Below are 17,035 nucleotides of genomic sequence, written 5' to 3'. Positions count from 1 at the left end.
TTTAGTATGTTTCTGACAAAATAGACATGCCTCATCATCACACATATTCATTTGTTGCAATCTCTGTCTTGTTTTCAATCTCCTCCATAGCAAGCCACACAGTGATTCTATGTTTGGGTTGTGTATATCTATTCCATATGTATCTACTCCACTAAATCTGTCTCTCTCCCCCCCTCAACTTCTTATATTGATTTTTAATGCTAAATTGTCGATTCATCAAACACTGTTCACTGTTAACTTTCATAGTCACTTCATTTTTTGCTTGATACACATATTTCCAAGCCCAACTAGCATGTTTCAGGGGCCACATAAGGACCCCATTGAGAGTCTTTTATATAAACCTCATTCACTCACGTCACCCATAAGTTGTCCTTTTTCTATGCTATGGCCCAAACCGACTTACTAATTGCGACAAGGTTTCATTCCAAGTCTCCTTGAATCCCAAGGCTTTGCAACCTTGGTAGTGCATAATCTTTCCTAAGCAACTGCTCCTGCCTTGCTGTCAGTGTGGGCACTAGTCCACAAAAAACACCTACAAATGAAGTTCACTTCTTTAAGAACATCTTTAGAGATGATGAATAGTTGTCCCCAATAGGTTTGTATACTCATCAACATGATGTTAACCAGTTGGCTCCTAGCAGCAAAAGACATATTCCTAGTGCTCCACACCATTATTGTGCTCACAATTTTTTCAATCGAAGCTTGACGGTCCTTCACTAGTAGAATAATTACTTATTGCTGCGGTCATTAAGTGGGGCATATTACGGCGGTCTTGGCCGCGTAGCAGTTAAGGGCGTAGCAATAGGTAATTAACCCATTGCTTGGACTTTTGACCGCAGTAATAGGCCAAGCTATTGTTGTGGTTCCTGGCCAAAATCGCAAAAATATGTTACACCTATTGCTGCGGAATTGGTACTAGTACAGGTAATTATTTTTTTTTTTTTGCACTTTGCCATCAAATTTGAAAGATAAAAATGCTAAAAGAAAATAAAACACACGGGTTCCCTCTAGGTTTTCTCCTTGGGAGGGTTTTTTCTCTCTAGGGTTTCTCCTTGGGAGGGTTTTTTCCTAGTCTCCATCGCTAGGTTTTTTTTCTTTTTTAAAGGTTTTTCCTTCATTCTTTCTTCTTTCTCTTTGGTTTTTCATCACTTTTCTTCTTGGTCTCAATTGTGAATCTTTGTAGGGGCTTCCACTGGTGTTCGTACCGGTGGTAAGCCCCAAAAACCTTTTTGATTGCTTCCAATAAGTATATCACATCATTAAGATGGTATTTATTTTAGGATGTTCCATATCTTTTTTTGTCCGTCTAATGAAGAAGGAAGATCTAACAATCACTATTCTCTGTAAGAATCTAGAAGGCCACGGAAGTATTGTCACCCAAACGACTATGCATCAGCAGAAGTTAAGCCGAATCAGGGCGAACTCACAGATTGTATTGCTTTAGATAAAGTTTTCTATTAAGGCTATTTTTTATCAAATATGCGATGTATCTAGTTCTAAGGTGTTATATACCTATGTTGAAATTTTCGATTTTTCAAGAATTGATTGTTAATGTCGTTTGGCTACCCCTTATCAATGAAATTATTTTTCTTCCTGTCAAAAAAAAAAAAAAGAAAATAAAACACAACAAAATCAAAGTAATGAACGGCCAACCAAATAACCAACGACGACGAACTTGAGATGCGGGTCTCCGGTTGAGAATGATGATTACCAACCAATTAGTTCTTAAATAAAACAAATGACAATCATACCAACCTAAAAAAAACAGATGAGAATTGAATTAAAAATTAATAGGTGTATGGTAGGCGTTAGCCATGTACTCCTAACCAAACATAATTAACTTACTCTCATGCACACTAAGCAAGTATAATGGAAGTAGGGATCGTATCCACAGGGAGAAAAGGAACTTGATCGTAAATTAGTGAACTAAGGACCCTAGTATGTGCTATGGCCAAAGTAACCGAATTGGGGGGGGGGGATTTGGAACAATGCAAGTAAGCTAAACTACGCACAATATTACAACACAAATAGATTACAATATAAAAAGGCCTTGGACTCGATTAGCATCCACCCTAACCTAGTTTGTGATCACGAACCTTAAACCCCGACACTTCCTATGGTCACCTATCGAGAAGTCTAGACCTCTATCCTCCTAGATCTTGGCTAAACACACGATCCGCGTGGTTTGAACCACCCTTACTATGACTTAACTCAAATGAATCGCACTTAAGTCCAAACTAAAGTAGCATTAAGGTCGAGGAACACGATAGGATTACTAATGTTATCAAAGCAATAACATTCAAATAATAAGCAATGCTTCTCTAAGTGCAAAAGATTAATGTTCAGCATTTAATCAAACACCTAGTATGCTACATGTAGCTAGGAACACAACAATCCGATTATGCACCTAGAACTAGCATTAGACGAATCACACAATAATATTAGTGACGTTCCTAGCAAAGATTATGCAAGCATCATGAAAGTAAATACAAGAAGCATCACAATGACCATAGAGAAAGTAGAAGATAACAAATTCTCACAAATAGATTAGAGCTTCAACAACCAAATCCAAGATAGATGTTTAAGCTAGCAAAGCCATAGAACCCAGTACAAATCTAAAAAAGAAGAGAAGAAGAAACCCTGGGAAGCAATGTTCTTTCGACCCTCTCTCGTAGCTAGAACAAAAACTAACTTAACAACATAACCCTCTAAGGGAGGAAAAGAAAATAAAATGGGCGGCTGACGCAAGGGTCGCAACTCACGACAACCCTTACGACTCGCGACCAAGGGCAGGTCGCGACTCGTGATACTGATCGCGGGTCGCGACATAGCTCCTACCTCTAAACCACTAAAACAAACCACAAAGACGGAAAAAGAGGGAGAACTTGGCTTTTGAATTAGCCATGAAGCTGCAGAACCTAAGTGAAGACGATCCTCGGATGACGAGCAAACTAAGAAGCGTAAACCACAGACCTCGGAACTCGGACTCGGAACTCGATAATCAGATTCGGAAGATCTCAAACAAAGCTCTGAAGCCTCGGAAGATGCGCCATAGAGGAACCAAGGACAAGGATCCCAGGGCACAAAAAGTGACCGGAGGGCCAAGATTGGCCCTCAACTACACCACCACGCAAACCGTTCCCTAGACTCCTTAAAACACAACATCCTTCGACAACAACTCCTAACGTCAAAACTCTCCTAAATCCCGATACTAAGCTCGAACTGACACCAAAAACGACCCGAAATCCGCCTAAGATTGGCGGATAACTTGGACACATCAAATCCCCCCACGCTTAAACCTTACTGGACCTCGAGTAAAAGAAAAAGAGAACTCGACACACCCAAGCACCAAAACGCACCATACCATGCTAACCTCCGAAATCGCCATCCACAAGACAACAAAAGCCAACCGACAAAATCTACCCCAAAAGAATTCTTCTATACAAACGAATCTCGAATCTCGGTAGGTTTCGGGACACAAGTATCAACAATAACCGCCCGACTCCAACCTATCCAAAATGCAAGGAAACTAAGGCACGAGGGTAAATGATTCCCTCACGCTTAGCTTCATGCTCTGACCAAATCATACGACAAGCAACAAAAGAGAAACGAGCCAAAAAGAGATGTAAACCCCTCCCTCAAAGGACACAAAACAAGAACCTAATCTAGCCCGAAAACACCGACTCCAATGCTGCCACCTTATGACGCCGATACCGACAAATGAGGATCAAAGCAATTTGTTGACCCTTGAGTTTTGAAGATGACCTAACCACAAAAGACATAGTATATTTTATTTATGTTGTTGCAAGGTAATTCATGCTCGAGCTAAGAGAATACTTGATTGAAGATTAAAGCGGAGAATTAATCAAGATCGAAGTAAAGATGTTCGAGAAATGAAGAATCAAGCATGGAATGAAGATTAGAATACATTAGGGTATTTATTAATCTTCTTGTTAAGGTTGAGTAATGCTTTATTAAGTTCGTGGTGAATTCTCAAAGGAACTTGGTTCTGTTCCCATGAAAGGAACAGACCTGGCACTATAGGAACAAGGCTTAGGAACAAGACTTAATAATTAGGGAACAAGACTTTAAAACTAATTTAGGAACTTCTAAGTGACTAATATTGTGCGCCTAAGATAATTGTGTGCCCAATATAGTTGTTAGAGTTTTTAGGGATAATTTGACTAAGATCCATAATTTTAGGAAGTTAGTTTAAGTTTGTTAGGAAAAGATTTTAAATAGATTTTCTGATTTTAAAATAACTGATTTTCAAATCTTATCTTTTTAAAATATATATTTTATCTTTTATATTTTATTTAAAAGATTTAGTTTTCAAAAATATATTATTTCCGGTTTTCAAAATGTTTCGGATTTTTGAAATAAAAAACTATTTTCCGGTTTTTATAAAAGATTTTGAAAAAGATATTTTTTCCTAAAAACTAGCTAAAGGATTTTATTTATTTATTTCCTAAATTCTAGATTACACGCCTAAGTTTACTGCTACATGTTTATGAGTTAGTGGATTTAGTGGCTTAAGTTAATTATCCTCCAAGTATTTAATTAAATTAAATAAGATTAATTATTCTCCAAGTTTGCAAAACCACGTAATTGTTACTGCTTCTATGAAGTGAAGTAATGGATTAGTGGATGCTTACATGACATGGAATAATTAATTTAATTTAATTAATTAATTAACATCATGGAGAACATGTGATAATGGTCTAAGTTAGTGGAAATCATGTCTTGTCTTAATGTCTATAAATAGGCGCCTAATTCATTGAGTAAAATTGTGTCTGACTTTATTAGTACACAAATGTGTCTGACTTAGTTAATTTGTCTTAAGTTATCTAAAGTGTCAGTGCCTTTCCTTAAGAGAATTCATACTTACATTAATCGAGTTTTATTACTCTTCCATTGTTTTACAAAGTGTATTTTTGAGAAAAAGGGTTTGAGTGAACTCTTGTAAGTGTGAGAAAGCTTTGAGTGAAGCAAGAGAAGAGAAGAGAAGAGAAAGAGAAAGAGAAAGGAACTTCGAGTGAAGTTTGAGAGAAAACGTCAGTTGTTGGGAACTGTCGTTGGGAACTTGAGTTGAGTGACTTAAGTTGAGAATCGAGAGAAAAGTAATAGGTTGTAATCAGAGTTGTTTTGGCCTATTATAGTGGAAAGTTGTTTAAAATCCCTTGTGGTCGAGGTTGTTTCTTCCTACTAGGCCTAGGAAGTTTTTCCTCGTAAAATCTCTCGTGTTCCCATTGTTTGTTCCCAAGTTTACTTTTAATTCCGCAAAAAGTAGTGCTTATTCTCTCACTATAATTCACCCCCCCACTAGTACAGAAACAGCGATTTGCGTCGAATCCGAGGCGCCCATTTGCGTCGGACACGGGTGCGACGCCAAAGGCCTCGACGCAGATGACCCAGACATGATCTGCGTCGTATGATGAACGACGCAGATATATTACCTATTTGCGTCGCACCTTGTATAGGGTACGACGCAAACTACAAATTACAGCCTCAATACAAGGGAAATTTGCGTCGCACATAGCACAAGGTGCGACGCAAATTAGGCATCTGCGTCGCACATGGCACTAGGTGCGACGCAAATGACATTATATGAAAAAAAAAAAAAAAAAAACCAGTACCAAAGCATGAATGCTTTAGTACTGGTTTGGAGGAAAAAAATTGCCAATAATTAAAAAAATGAACCTAAACAAAAAACCAGATCTAGCAGACAAAGAACTTGATAATACTAAAAAAAGAGATCTAACAAATATTAAGAAAAAGGTGATAATAATTAAACAAGTGAAATAATGAAATTAAGAAACGAAAAAATCTGGACAGATGAATATATATCAAAATTATATATTCAGATACAAAAGACGAAATTAAAAAAAATGAACCTAAACAAAAAAACTAGATCTAGCAGACAAAGAACTTGATAAAATTAGAAAACGATTCGTTCTAACTGCACCACCTCAGTCTCTTCCATTACTGTTATGCAATAATCATCCCAATATTCACCTTCCAAACAAAACCCAATTCCAAAAATTCAAGCTTTCGAAGAAATGGAGATGTTCTGCTAACCTCAACACCAGCAAAATCAACCCAGAAAAAAGGAAGAACCATCAACGGGTGAAAAACGAGTTGACCCAGTTGGATTTCTCACTAGACTGGGCATTACCCAGATATGAAAATGAAAAAAATTAAATAAAAAAATCAGATCTAAAAAATGAAAAACAAAAAAACTGAACATTTACTAGTAAATAATATATATTTCAGCACGATTTTCGTTTGTTCGTTTGTTACCCGTATGAATCTTCGTTTGTTCGTTTCTTCGAAGGAATCACGATTTCAGCACATTGCGGTTCTTCATTGTTCGCCGGAGAATCAAACACAAATCTGCAAACGGCGGTTAAGAGGGTGAGGGTGAGGGTGAGAAGGCGGCTCTTCGTTGTTTCGGCGATGAATTTCACAGAAAATTGTTGCTGCGAATAAGTTAGATATAGATTTTTTGAGGTTTTTCGCAGGTAGTTAGATATAGATTTTTTGACGAATTTTGAGGTTTAGGCGGAAATGGAGAAAGATTGAGAGCATGTATGTGGTGAAACTGATATTTTTTTAGGGTTTGAGGGAGGCAAAAGGGAGAGAGAGAGACGCCAGAATGAGAGAGAGAGTGAGTGTGAGGGAAAGAGAAATTTTAGGGTTTGAGGCTTTTTAATGTGTGTCGCGTGCGTGTAGGTGGTTATATGTTTGATGTGCGTCGCATGCTATGTAGGTGCGACACACATGAGCAATGTGCGTCGCATGCTCCGTATGTGCGACGCACATTGTTCCAAAAATATTTTTAATGTCAATTTTTTTTTAAAATGTAAAGACGATTTGCGTCGCATGAGTCAGGGTATCCGACGCACATTTGGCTTTTGCAACGCATGTAAAGCAGGTGCGACGCAAATGGGTCATGTTGTGCGTCGCACTCCTCCCACATGCGACGCATTTTCCAACTGTGCGTCGTTTCCGTGTCTGTGCGACGCAAATCAGGGGACGCAAATCGTCTATTCTGTACTAGTGCCCCCTCTTATAGTGCTCATATTATACAACACAATTTTTTTCTCTCATTTTTCCTAGGACCCCTTTCGGGTTTTCATACTAGCTTCTCATTTTCATTTTTGTTTTTTTTTTCATTTCTCTTCTTTTTTCGGCTCACAAAACTCACCCGCTCAACTAGCTCTTTTTTGCATAGACCGCCCTTTTGGGTTTTCGACCTATTCGAGCCCCCAATTTTGCCCGAGTCGCCCGCCCTTGCGGGTTTTCAACTCAGCGGGATTCCTTTTTTTCTTTCTTCTTTTGTCACTTTTTCTCTATTTTTTCATTCATTTTTTTTTTCAAATTTTCATCAAATTATAATAATATATACGAAACAAACCAAAACAGAACAAACTAAAACAAGCTAAAATACCACCACATCTAATCAATCTATCCCCCACGCTTATTATGCACATTGTCCTCAATGTGGAAAGGACAAGCACGAATAAGAGGGAAAGGGAAAGGGAAAGGGAAAAGCTCTAAGAGCCCGAGGGGTCCCCGCGCTCAAATCTGCAGGCTGCCCTAACAGCCTCTCTCTCCTGGAGGCGTATAATGCGTGCCGCCTCAATCTCGGATATGGGATCGAAGTACCAGGAGTCCTAGTTCTCCAGTCCCTGGGGTGGATAATGGGACACAAAGAAGTTGTTCATTGCCGAAACCATGGAACCAACTGAATAGATCTGGTCCTCCATCCCATACATCCTATCCTACATCTCTCCCAAATCGCCTCTAACACTAGATAGTTGCTCAGTTACTTGAGCCTGAAACTAGGCATGAGGGAAGTAACCCTGCTCCGGCTACTGGTACTGCTGAAACTGCTGGTACTAGAACTATTGTGGCTGAGGCTGAGGCACGGGCTGGACCTCTTCAGGGTCCCTTTGACCTAATTTCTCGGCCACCCCCTAGGCATACCTCGCGTCCGGGGGAAGGAAGAGCTCCTCATATGTGGTCTGCTCTGTAATGGCCACCCGCTCCTACGGTAAAGCCATGTATCTGACATTCCTCGCCCCAAAGAGCCACACAAACCTCGTATCATCGCCTATGGTTTTAAATTGGAGCATAGTAATACTCCTCAAGGTAATGTTGTCATAGCGGTTAGAATCAAGGGAATATCAACCACTAGCTATCCCTAAAAGGCTCAATTTGGGGTTTCCCTTCTTATCCACGGGCACCTAAACACCTAGTTGGGAGGCTAAAAGGCTAATCATGCCCCTTATGCTCTACTTCCCCGAGGTCTTCCTCTTAGCCGACTGAGCTAAGAACCTATCCACCTAAATTTTCACCCAATCTGGACACCCCTCCCTTGAGGTGTCATGGCCCAAAGACATTTAAGGTCAAACTCGGGTAAATTAGTGGGCTCTCATGCATAAAAGACCGTCATAGACAAAAGACGGTGCACGTAACGCAAGGCGGGGTGGGGGATGGCGCTTCTCTTGCAGTGGCTATGCCACGTCCGACCACCAGTGATCTTGTACCGAAACACAACAGGATTATAGTGTTCGGTTTCTAAAAAGTCATCCTCGGCCATGAAGTCCCAAGCAAAAGCAGTCTCTATCTCAAGGAAAGTCATTTTATATGGGTTGTCATTAAGGGAGAAAGAAATGTGTTCAGCTTCGTCATCAGTTTTGGTATGTTTTTGGAGGGTCGAAAGGAACTCGAGGGTGTACCGCTCATAAGCTCGGGTCCTCTCCCATAGAAAGTTCCGGAGGCCAACCTTGTTGAGAAGAAACTCAACCGAGCTAGCTAACCCCAAATTTTCTAGGGTAGAGTAATCCGCAAACTTAGTTTCTTGTATCACCCTCCCCGGTCTGTCAAGGCGGTCTCATCGCCTTTTAGCTTGGTACTTAGCTTTTTAAGGCCACAGGAGTCAATTTTGGGGACGGGTTCGGTTCGACTTCTCTTGCTCATTATGCTCTTTTTTTTTGTTTTTCAACTGATAACAACTAACAACAGCAAGGGTTTGACACAAAGACACAACAAGACCACTCTTGCACTCCAAACACCCTCCACACAACAATAACCAACCCCCAATTCCCAATTTAGTTCAACAATCACACCAACATCACCACACAACTCAACAACTTCAATCAACAACTACAAACAATGACTCAAATAAACAAGTTACAACTCTACAATTAAGCAAGAACAAGATATTTCAAGCAAAATCAAAGAGAACTAGGAAAGAGTGTATTATACCAAAATGGAAGTGAAGTAGTGTTACATAGGGTGATTAGACCTTCTGAATAGCTCCCCTAAACATGTGGAATGAACCCCCAATCTTCAATTTGGATGGTGTTGTTTTAGATTAAAAAACCCCCAAATTCTAGGGTTTGGTAGAAGTTGATGATTTTTGAGAGATTGTGGAAGGATTATGGTGTGAAGGGGTGAAGAAAGTAGTGAATTTGTGTAGAGAAGTGAAAAGGAGAAGATTAGAGGAGAGTGAGAAGTTGTTGTGAAGATTTGAGAGTGGGAGATGAGATGAGGGTGCTTGAGAGATTTTGAGAGTAAGATAGTGTGTTTGGGGAGTGGGGTGTCGGGTGAAATGGGTGGGAGAGATAGATGGGAGGGGTAATTTAGCTCCGCTTAAAAAAAAGAGAGAACGGACGTCGCGACTCACGAATAGTGTCGCGAGTTGCGACCTAATGACCTCGCGAGTCGCGACCTGCACAGTTGCGACCAGCGATGGCCATCGTGGCTCGCGAGGGACTTCCTGTAATTGATGTTTGCTTCTTTTGATACCTATAATATAGAACTTGAAACATAATGGATGTAAAGATTATAAAGATACCTATAATTGTTTTTTTTCGGTAGCAAACTCGTGCTGATAACGTGTTATGAAACAAAGAGAACAGAAAACTTATAGAGTGAAAATGAGAGAGAAGTGATTCTTTCTTCCCAAAGTTGTATCTTGCTACTTATGGCAAAAGCCATATCTATACTACCAGAGATATATTACAAGTCAACATGTGTACACTACCCTAGTATGTAGGTTTAGGAAAAACTTACCATGCATTAAATACATGGCATTCATTTTTTGACTTCATGATAGTGGGTTATATATTTGTAGGGTTAAATTTTTAAAAAATTGATATAATATGTGTTAGTTATCAGTTTAATTCAATATTGTTGAGATTGTAAGTAAGGATATGTTGTCCCTCTATTGCTTGACCTAATGGAAGAGTTGCATTGGGTGTGTGACATTTCATGTTATTGTAGATTTGCAGTATTAATTGAGTGAGTATTGTAACAGGAGTGAAGGTGAAAAGTTTTGGTAAAATAAAAGGGAGGGTTTGATTTTATTGGGTAAAAGTTCTTCAAGTATCCCATATGAAATGTGGGGAATTAGGAGGGTGGTATGCTTGAGATGAGGTATGTTATCTGGTTTAATGAATCTTCTGAGAGCCTGTTTGTGGCTAGTTTCATATCCTTCAATCCACACGGGTTCGGATTCTAGTGGTGGACGCCAAGAAGGGCTTCTATGGTATAAGAACACTGGGCAGCATGTTAATGGTGAATTCTTAATGGTTGTTGTTCAAGCCAACAGTCTACTTGAGGATCAAAGTCAACTCGAATCAGGCAGCTTGAGTTCACTCGATTTTGGTCCCTATGGTACCTTTGTTGGCGTATATGATGGGTATGGTGGCCCAGAGACTTCGCGTTATGTCAATGATCACCTCTTTAATCATTTTCGTAGTAAGTATCATGACACGGCTTTCAAATTATGAACTGTGTAATATTCTATGGCTGTCATTTGGTCTGGGAAATGGAAATGGAAATGAAAGGGATGAAAGTATGTGTTCCTACTTTTATAGTACGGATATGGAACAAAAATTGAGTTCTCTTTTTTCCAAAACACTACTCTCGCTAGTGGAAAAAACCTTATCTGTCACTTAGTAATAGATTCGGTTTTTTGTAAAATCGCATCCGAAAATCAACATTAAAAATGGGAGGGAAAGCTGGCAGGACAATATGATGCGGTTCTTTTGTGGACCGGATCAGATTTTAGAAACTGCGCAAGTCATCTTCATCAACAACGAACTGATTTTCTTCATCCCCTCTATTTTCGTCGTTTTCGGCAAGTCCTTTAGTGAATTTTTAGGGTTCTCTGTGCCGATTTTTAACATTTGAATTATAGTTTTCTTTTTATTATTTTTCTCTCTGATCAAGGTTTTTGATTTATATTTTTAGAAAAAATAACGAAAATCTGATCTAGTTCGTAGTTCATTTTAACTTTCATTTTCTGTAATTTACGTTTTTTAGTTAGATCTTGTTTTTTTTTGTAATTCTCGTTCATTTTCTGTAATTTATATTTTTAGTTAGATCTAGTTCAGTTTTTTTTTTGTAATTATTGTTCATTTTATGTAATGTACGTTTTTTTGGTTAGATTTAGTTTTTTAAAAAAATTTCGTTCATTTTCATTTTTGGTTCTGAAATTCCAAACCTTCAGTCATTTCTTATCCTTTTTTTGTAATTTTGGTTTTTTTCATTGTTGAACTTGAAATTTTGGTATGTATATGTATATATACGTTTTTCGAAAACTGGAAAATGAAGAAATTTTTGTATGTATTGTTATTGTATATATATATGTATAGATACGTTTTTTTAGGTATACAAATCTGGTCTTTTTTTTATATATATGTGTTCCTTTATTATTAATGTGAGCGTGAGATTTAAAAGATAGGTAAACCTGCAGGATACAGACTTGCACCTTTTTTTGACATAAATTTCAAAAATCTGGTGCGGTATTAGCTTAAAATCGGATCAATAAATAATTTACTAATTCGATTTTGGACCGGATCAGTTAATACTTGAGATTTGTTGTGAGTCCATCCGATGCGGACCAAAACCGAATCAGTAAGCCCGATTTTGACTACATCGGATGGACTTTTTCCACTAGTGTCTCTACTTCTTTCTCCATTGGGATGTATGTATTTGTGTTGAACTTCAAACTGAACTCATTATTGGCTTATTGAGATAGTACTACACTAATAATACTATTATTGGTAGTGTTAAATTCTTTTTATTATAAAAATTCCCATTTGTGTCGCATGTTACCTAACATGTGAGGCAAATGGCTTTTTTTAACGTATATCAAAAGCTATTTGCGTCGCATGTAACCTTACGTATAAGAAAAGCTATTTGCGTCACATATGACCTTACATGTGACGCAAATGGCTTTTTTTATACGTATAAAAATGACATTTGCGTCACATTTGACCTTACATGTGATGCAAATGGCTTTTTTATACGTAAAAAAATGTCATTTGCGTCGCATTTGACCTTACATGTGATGCAAATGGCTTTTTTATACGTAAAAAAACCCTTTGTGTCGCATGTTACCTAACATTTGACGCAAATGACTCATATTTTGTGTCGAACACTAAACCGACGTAGATCACTTATGTGCTATTTGTGTCGAAACCTTTACTGTCAGACCAATGTCCGATGCAAATGGTGGTCCCGAGTTCGACGCAAATCATCAATTATGTACTAGTGCCACCAAAGACATGCATATATATGGACTTAAACACAACACAACCACCACATTAACCTCAACCCACCAAAGACATGCATATACATTGACTAAACACAGGACAACCCCACATTAACATCATCACACGCTAAGCATGCATAACCATTTATTTAAACACATAACAACACCCACATTAACATCAGCATATCCTAAAAAAACTACCAATATATCACAAACTTAGAGGCAAATTTCATCAAAACCCACAGTGAAAGCCAACAGATTTGCAACCCTAAACACCCTAAACAACATAACCCTAACAAACTACCAACATATCACAACCCCACAGGCAAAATTCATCAAAAACCACAGCGAAAGGTAATATATTTGCAACCCGAATCAACCCTAAACAACAGAAACCCTAACAAACTACCAACATATCACAAACCCACATATCATTAGCATATCACAACCCACAACCAAAATTCATCAAAAACCACATTGAAAGCCAACGGATTGCAATCCTAAACACCCTAAACAAATGAAACCCTACCAAACTACCAACATATCACAACCCTACGACCAAAATTTATCAAAAACCATAGTGAAAGCCAACATATTTGCAACCCTAAACAACAAAAAACCTAACAAACTTCCACCAACATAACCCCAAAGCCAAAATTCATCAAAAAACACCATAAATACCAACAAATCACAGCCACACACCGAGATACAACTGAAGAAACTTAACTAATCCACATGAATACTTTAGCATAAAATGTAACCCTAATAAACTGATCACAATTAAGGCCAACATTTTACAACCATAAAAAGCTAAAAAAAACACTATTAATCTACCAGCAATTCTACCCACGGAAAAAAATTCATCACAATTCATCATAAATATCAACATATCACATAGATTAAACATGACTTTAGGAATATTTCACCAGAAATGGACATCATCATTTATTTTACGAACCCTTTTTTTAGGGTTTCCTGTTGAAGAATTAGGTAGATCAGCTCCTCTAGAATATTGATCTGCCGCAGCACCATCTCCCATACCTACAACAACAACATCACTATCTCCAGCATCAACGTCTTTGAGGGAACTTGAATCATCAAAGATGATTTTATTCCTAACAAAATCCAGATCCAGAGGCTTCATCATCAGAACTGAAGTAAAGCTCTGGCGTTCTGAACTTCGAAGTCATAGTTTTAGACTTACGCCGCACATAAGTCAAGTTCAAAGAAGAATTATAAGAAGAATTGTGATGGTACCGATCCAATTTACGCAGAAACCAAGACTCTTCTTCCGATCACATTTCAGATTCACCGAAAAGCAACTCGCGTGTATCATTAGAGGCCATCTCATATCTACAAACAAATGGTGGAAAAAAACCCAAAAGCTACCAAAAAATTAGGGTTTGTGTAACAATGATTCACAAAGAGGCCAAAAAAATTAGGATTTATATGAATAGTTGAGAGTGAATCGCAAAATTTTTTCAGTTGAGAAAGGGAGAGGAATTAAATCAGTCGAGGAAGAATCGAGAAAGTGAGATAGAAGTAGAAATTAGGGGTTCTTCAATTTCAGAGGAGAGAGAGGGGAAGAAGATCAGTTGCGGATGAGGTGAAAATGTGAGAGGTCATTAGAAATTGGGGTTCTTCAATAATTGAGGAGAGAGTGTGAGAGGAATAAGAACAGGTGAGGAAGAATCGAGGAAGTGAGAGAGGTTTCTAAAAAAAATCTGATGGGTTCATGGTGAAGTTGGGTTAAAGGGGGGCGGGGGAAGGTTAAGGGATCGGAATTAATTGGTGTTAGGTGAGTGGGTGAGTAATTAATGACTGTTATGTGAGTTTGTGGAGTAATTACATAATGGCACTATTGTAATAAGTAGGAAATTCTTTTACCATTTACAACTTGCTTTCACTTATTGTAAATATGTCATATAAGGAAAGTGTTTCACTTATTGTAAAACGGAAGAAGTATATATTAATTGACAACTTTCATATTTTATATTATTGTATGTATAATAACAATTACATATTTACCTTTCTATAAGTTATAATCTTAGACTTAGTAGGGTACTAGGGTCTAAAGAGTAAGAGGAAGAAAACGCTAAAGAACCTTTGTTAAAAAAAAGCAAGAAAAAGAAATGCAAACGGAAGTCAGCTATAGGAATCGGTCATACGACTTTAGACGCTTCTATGATTTTTCCCCTCCCTTACCTCTGAATCAAACATCAGTTATGAACAAAGTCTGCATGTATAAACTATATGGATTTTTCCAAATTAATGGGGTACAGTTGTACCCAATGCCCCCCTCTGATTCCGTCAATGCGATCAACCCATCGCGACACTCCTTGGTGCCTTGGGTCAAATGCCCTTCCCAAAGGGTCTAATTTGGTATTTAAAAGCTAAGTTATCCACTGTAAAATCTATGTTCAAATTCTTGCTTAGAGCTTTCACGCTTGTCAAAATTCTACATGCCCTTGGCAGAAGTTAGCAGCAAAAAATGTGTGACATGTTTGCTCCTTGGTGACATGTTTGTGGCAGCAAAAAATTGACGAATAAAAGGAGAAGAAGGAAATTTGTGCCCTAATTTCGCAAAAGGATAATCGAAAAAAAACAGCCAAACTTGGCAAGCCAAATCCGTCCTCTCTTCCTCTATAGGCAACATGAATATGGTACCATCAGGGAACACGTAATTTTGCCTAATAGTTTAACGTCTGCCATGATTAGTGCACTACATAAGCTATTTTTGTCATCTAAGATTTACAAAGGACGAAAAACATTTGCACCCTCAGGGGGAGAGTCGCTTTTATAAGAGAGCTTAGGGTTTTCTCTAGTCATGGGGAAGTGAAAAAGACAAAGAAAAAGAAGAAGGTGATTTTGTGTAGATATTGAAGCGAAACAGAGAAATTGACAAGACTTTGAAGAAAAGTGCAAAGAAATACAATAAAGAAGACAGAGAGGTTACCTGAAAGCCTAGGCGAGCAAAAATGGAGTAAATAAGATATTTTTAAAACCAAGAAGTTGCATCTATAAGAATAGTTGGAAGTTGAACGTTTAATCACTACATGCAAAAAATGTCATCACTGGCGCGCTTAGCGAGCCTGTTTTGTGTTCAAAAGTAATTTCTCTTCTTTCATTTGCCGCCTAAAAGTATTAGGGGCTATTGTTAGGGAGCAGTTTTTTGTCCATGTGGCAGCAAGTTAGTCGAGATATTTTTGTTAGTTTGCAAGGCCAAGTGGCAATAGGTGATTAATCTAATAAAAGGAAGCGGAGGATCGCTGACATGGCAATCAATTGGCGCTTCCTACAATCTAGGAAGAAGTGTGTTGCATTGAGAAGGGAGTGGAGCAAGCCGCAACCGCTTTGTTGAAGATATTCCAGGATCCCCTCATACTAAGATCTGAAGACAATAATAGTCCAAGGGATAAAACGGCTATGATAGCAATGTTCATATATATGGTGTTTGATATAAATATAATTATTCACTAGCTTGCATTGTAAACACAACTGAATCATCTCCCTCTAGCTCTAGTACTCTCTTATACTCAAAAAGCAAACTCAAGCATACTTAGTGAATTGGCAGAATACGATGCTCCCGTGGTTTTTCCCTTCCTATCCAAGGGTTTCTCACATAGAACTTGCTTTGTGTCCTTTACTATTATTCATACTTTACTTCGCTTATTCCTTATTTATATTGCAAGTTAATTGTCAACCCCTTCTCCAAACAAATTAGCCTTACGTTGTACATGTTTAAAGGTATTCCCCTTGTTCTAATAAGTTGAAGATGAAAGACTCTGGTTAGGCCGATGTGAAGTTTGCCTCTTATACATTCTAGTTTGGTTAAAGTTTGACACTCGGCTATTGGATCTAGTTAAGTTGGGTTCATATGAATTAGTCAAAATTTGGCTATATAATATTCGAATTCGGTGAGATAAACATTGTTAAATCAAAAATCTACATGAAATAATATTTACATTAACAAAGGTTAAAATAAAATATAATGTTAGATTACATAAAATTCTATAGTGAATTGATATTGATCATAAATTTGAAAAAAATATATACGTGTAACAAATAGTAAAAAAAAATTAATGAAAATTAGAAATTTGTATGACCATTTGAGTATTATTGTTGTTTGGCCAATTTAGACTTGAGCCCAGTCATAGTTAGATTATTTTTGGGTCAGGTTTGTTTAAAATTTCACGGATCAATTCGGGTTAAATTCAGTATTGTTGGACTGATATATACAATTTCGATTCTTCAATTTAAGTCTATATTGAGTCTCGAATCGGATCAATCAAGTACATCCATATTGCTAGGTCTAATCACACATTCACATCACCTATATATCCACTATCTAGTACTTCCTCCGTTTCTTAATAAGTACAACATAGAAAAAGTGGGGGAATATCAAGGAATGTAGAGAGAGAAAGTTGGGACCACAATAAAGTAGAGTAATTCAAGTGATGAAAC

This window comes from Beta vulgaris, chromosome 3 (assembly GCF_026745355.1).
Source record: "Beta vulgaris subsp. vulgaris cultivar EL10 chromosome 3, EL10.2, whole genome shotgun sequence".
Lineage (NCBI taxonomy): Eukaryota > Viridiplantae > Streptophyta > Magnoliopsida > Caryophyllales > Amaranthaceae > Beta > Beta vulgaris.
Note: the sequence above shows the minus strand (reverse complement) of the source record.